Raw genomic sequence first — 5,518 nt, forward strand, 5'->3', positions numbered from 1 at the left:
ACAAGAGGAATACAAATCAAACATTTACTGCTAATAAACAATGAAGAAATTTATTTTAAAACAATTCCTTGGTACACATATAATTTTACCATTTAATGAAGATGAAAGCCGATTTGCATAGTAATGAGATGGATTTGCTTGTTTATTTTTACACAAAGAATTAAATCTTGGCTGATTATTTTATACTGCAGAACAGACAGCATCTTCAATATGTTTCAGAATAGCTTAATATTTTGATTTCCTAATGGTCAATTTGCTGGGTATGCTGCATTTCATAAACACAGGGTGCCAAACTGTAGAGGTATACTTAGGGCCATTTCAGAAATAGTGGGAAATTCTGTCCTAACCCCTAAGCCAAATTTCATTTAATGATTTGTGTGTGTGTCTGTGTGAGACTTTAGTCAGTGACTCAAACAGCAATTTTATTAAAACTAAACATTCTCACAAATATAATCCATGCTTATATGCTGAGAAATGATGGTAGAAATATATTAAAAATCTGTTTTCCTATAATTAAATCATGATGTTTTCATAAAAGTAGAACACTTGGTGTGTGTAGTAGAAATACCTCAACTCACAGCAGACATTAGTCTCAAATCTGTTCAGAGATGTTTTGTTCAGCCTTACTTGCTACTGCTGGATGGCGTAGAATGTGCAGAGCAAAGCATAGATACGTGTTCAGGACCAGGTCTGCACTGAAGCTGTGTGATGCAATGGGGGACTGGCCCTCCCAGAAACACTTGAGATTCATGACTCTTGTGATTTGAATTAAACTCTATTAACTCAGTTCTGGAACCTCACAATACAAGAAGCTGGGTGATGGGAAACAGGCAAAAGAGACAAATCTGTGCTCTGAATGGCAGAAAGCAGCCAGCACAGGAGGCTATGGCTGCCAGGGAGATCCAGGCAGAGTCAATAAATGAAATGGCTTCAGAGTAGGAACCAAAGTAGCAAATTTAGGGAACAGGAGGGACCAGTTTCTTGGAGCAAAATCATGGAGAAATATGTGACAGTCTCTAAGAGGTAAGAGAAGGAAAATTTAAAAAAAAGAAAGAAAGAAAGAAACTTGCAAGCTTTGGGACCACAGAGCAGAAACAGGATTTCACTATAAGAACTGGGTGATCTGGGAGGTGGTGGTGCACGCCTTTAATCCCAGCACTTGGGAGGCAGAGCCAGGCGGATCTCTGTGAGTTCAAGGCCAGCCTGGTCTACAGAGCAAGTTTCAGGACAGACTCCAAAGCTACACAGAGAAACCCTGTCTCCAAAAACAAAAACAAACAAACAAAAGCAAACAAAAAGAACTGGGTGGCACAATCTGCTTTATGGCTGGACAATATTATGCTGCTGTCCTGGACTGTAGGGACATGAGGTAAAGAGGGAGAAGAAAGTGTGAAACCTACAAAATCCAATGGAAGACTACTGCACTAGTCCAGGCAAAATCCCATGCTACCCCAGGTGAACAAGGTCATTGAGAGGACGAGAATAAATACAGACAAAAGTATATTTGTGACAGATTATGCAAGAAATGTTCATGTCTTTTTCGTTAAGGATAAAGAAAAGGGAGAAAGAAGAATAATTATTAGGTTTTGAGGACTCAGAAGACTAACAATAATGGTACAAGGTGGTAGAACAGCAAGTTTCATTCTGGACATATTTTTAATGAAATGGTAGTGTAATATAGTCTAAGACAGAAAATCCATTTAATTAATAGCAAAAAAAAAAAAAAAGGTTGGTGCCTTTTCAGTTGGTGGATACCAGATTCTATTGATCTGAACTTTTTCTATACCAAAGGATCTGGCAATTTCCCCTGCCTTTGAATGAATAATGTCCAACAAGTTCTTCTTATATCTCAACAAGAAAATTGTCAGCTATGAGTACTTTCTCCAGCTTAAGTCTCACACAGAAGATAATGGGTCCACAAGAGAACATGGATCGTGGCCACTCTTCCCGAGACAGAGATGGACTTCAATTACCTTTATTAAATTTACACCCTGCTGTTTTGCTTCCATGTATTTTGCTGAATGAATAACTTATTTCAATGGTGAGTCACTGTGTGATTCTAAGAATCGTGCTTTGAAGAAAACTTAAATGGTAATTAACCAAACATGCATAGTGCCAACAATGTATGGCATTGAAGTAAAGGGAATGCAACCAGGTTTGAGCTTGTACAGGAACAGCAGCTGAGCCTCTGCTTGAGACAGATAGTGATTTCAAAATGCCAGCCGTCATGAGTTCATCCCAGCTTCAGACAAATAGCAACTTTAAAAATGTGGGTAAAAGAAGCGGATGAAATGACATTTTACTTGAGATGTTTTTGTAGATCTGGACTGCACACGCAAGACCCTGTCTGGAGGCATGAATCTGGCCACCACCAGTATGTCAAGGCTACTAGGAACCAAAAGAGTGGATGAGAGCTGCCAGAAGAGTGAATTGGTCCAGGAAAAGCCTGAGAACCAAGCTGGATGTAGACACTGGACTGAGGGGAAGAAGGCAAGAAAAGATTGAGAAAGAAGTGATTGAGAAGTAGGAAGGAAGTCGGCAGAGTGTGGTGTTAGGGAGGCCAAAAGGGGAATTTTCACAGAAGGAAGCATGGGTCATCCATGTCAAGTGCTCCTGAGAGGTAGGCTGGAAATTGACCACATTGTTTGACAATAAAACTGTCGCCAGTGACTCTGATGAGCTCAGTTGTAGTGAAGTGTCGTGGCCCAGTGCCAACTGGAGAGTTGAGCTGTAGGAGTTGAAAAGTCAAGATAATAAATAGAGATCATTTTTGGAGCTACTTCACTGGGACAGGGAGCAGACAGATGTGTCTGTGGCTGAAGGGAGATATGAGGTCGTAAGAGGTTGCTGGTGTTACAGTTGTTTTAAAGATGGAGAGACAAGTGGGTCTGCGTACTGATGGAAATGATTCAGTGGAGAGGGGAAAAGCAATGTTGTTGAAGAAAAAAAAAAAGGTAATTGAGGGATTGAACTCCTTGAGGGGAGAGAGCATGGGCTCCAGAACATAAATTGAGGACCCAAACTCTAAAATGAGAAAGGGATATTTTTCCCATTACAACCAGAGTGCCTTATAGGTCCCCAAATGAGAAATAGGTATTGGGAGATGTGGGGGCCAGGAGATGAGTCAACTCCCAATTGCTTCTATTTCCTCAATGAAATAGGAACCACTCACCTCAAATGGGGAAAAGGAAATTTTGAGAAGGTTATAAAGATTTTGAGGAAAAGAGGGAAGACAGAATGAGGATTCTTAAGGGAAAAAAATACATACCTGCTAGGAATACACTGTAGGAGGCCTTGGCAGTAGGAAATGCCTATCGACAATGTACTACTTCTTTGGACTTAAAGTGACACCAGACTACATCTATCGCTTTTTTTTCCTCCCAACATTGTCCAGCTCTACAGTGGCAGGCAGAGAAAGTGTCTAAGTGGTTTTAGTCTGTCTTGAGGTCCAGAGAGGGAGAAGAAGTTCTCATGGAAAGAGAGAGAATGGGGGAGTCGAGAAAGCTTGCTGGAGTGGACTAGGATATGTGCACCCATAAGAGGCAGAACCTCGAGCCATGTTCCTCCACAGAGAACGACAATCTTGGTGGTTTAGCAACCCCAGAATTGAGAAGAAACAGTAATAGGATACTAGGCTTTTCCTTTTCTACAGTCTAAGCTTTACTTGGAATTAAATGAGTTTTCACCTTCTTTAGTCCCCAAAGCCTAATGAAAAGCAGCTGCTTGCCATCCATGTGGAGAAACCTTTAATTGTGAACTTACATTAAGCCACCTCTTAAATTTCTCTCTTCTGATGAACAGCCCTATTTCCTGTGACAGTTCTCACAGGCCCTATAATATGGCCCTTTGATCATTTCCAGTGAGTACTTTGGGGTACTATAGAAAGTGCCATAAAAGTTTAATGGGGAGTCTTATAAGGCTCAATAGTACTAATATGGCCAAAGGATATCCCACCTTGCCCATATTTTTCACCTTGGGTTATATGCTTTGTTTTAATGAATACTTTTTTTCGATAGACCTCAGCATTCTATGGCCAGCTTCTTCTTGTTCCTGGTTGTTCCTGATGAGTTTTCCATCCAATCTGAGCAGGTACTTGCATCTAGCTTGCCCCTGCTCATGTCAGCTAGGGTAGTACTTCTGTAGCTGCCTTTGATACGGCCACACTTCTGCAGGCAGCTCCACAGCAGCCTGTGCTCACTTAGTTTCTCATTTCTTCAACCATTCCTTGGCTGCTCCTCCTACAAAACTCCACTTAGCCACTGGGCCACAGAATCATTTAGTTCTATTTCCAAGTCTGTCTCTGCCGGGGAGAAGAAATGATCTCTATTGACCATTTTCTTCTGAACACCTCACTACAAGCTACTGAGTGTCATAGATGCTCTAGATATACAACTCAGCTTTGTAAGAGAGATCATGATTGATAAATGTAGATCCTCCATTCTCCTATTTGGAGGCATGACATATAATATCCACGGTGTTGCTCTGTGCTCTGTACATATAACATACTCTGTGAAGCCTCATGCCCCAACCCATCCAGGTCAGTAAGACCTTCTGCCCAGTTTCTGCCAATCATCTGGAAAGTATCTGGGAATAACTCCCAGCTCACAAGAACCTCACGTGTGGATAATGTTGATGATAACCAACAGTCTCTCAGATATCACACCTGTCATCGTCACTGCTTAGCTCTTCCTGAGGGGGGCACCTGCTTTCAAAAATACCTCATAGCCAAGGTCCTAATGCAAACAGTAATGAGGATTACTCTCTGGAGTAAAGAATGTTTCTGATGGGAATTAGTTCCAATTGTCCCAATCAGAATCTCACATGCAAACTTGTAATGACCTTGGGAAAGAGAGGCACACTGGTGGACATTAAGGACATCTGATGAAAGATGAAGAGAGAAGCAGCCACTCGTGATGCATCGTGGTATCAGACACGAAATGCGGTGTTTCTATGTACTGAAAACCTACTGCATATCAAACACATAATATCTTACATTATTCACCCTCGTAACAGTATTGAGAAATGGCCCCACTTACTGAGGTGAGATAGCTTACAGGATCTCATTCTTAGCAGAAGCCCTGTTTTCAATCCTCATGGTTTTTAATATCTATATTAAAATATATAGTATTTTTATAGTGTAGTATATTTAATGTGTAAATTGAAAATACTGTATATTTTTACTATTAACACTAAGAATTCCAAACATGCACATTATATATTTTAATCATAGTCATTCTTATTTTTTCCCTCCAACTCCTCCCAGACTCACTCAAGTCCCCTCCCTACTTTTTTTTATTTGTTTTGTTTTGTGTTGTTTCGAGACAAAGTTCCTCTGTGTAACAGTCCTGGCTGTCCTGGAACTTGCTTTGTAGACCAGGCTGGCCTCGAACTCACTGAGATCCACCTGCTTCTGCCTCCCAAGTGCTGAGATTATAGGTGTGCACCACCACCACCACCCAGCTACCCTCTCTCTTCTTTACATAATAAAAAAAGAAAAAAGAAAAAAGAAAAAAAACAA

Source organism: Peromyscus eremicus, chromosome 7, assembly GCF_949786415.1.
Source record: "Peromyscus eremicus chromosome 7, PerEre_H2_v1, whole genome shotgun sequence".
NCBI classification, from domain to species: Eukaryota; Metazoa; Chordata; class Mammalia; order Rodentia; family Cricetidae; genus Peromyscus; species Peromyscus eremicus.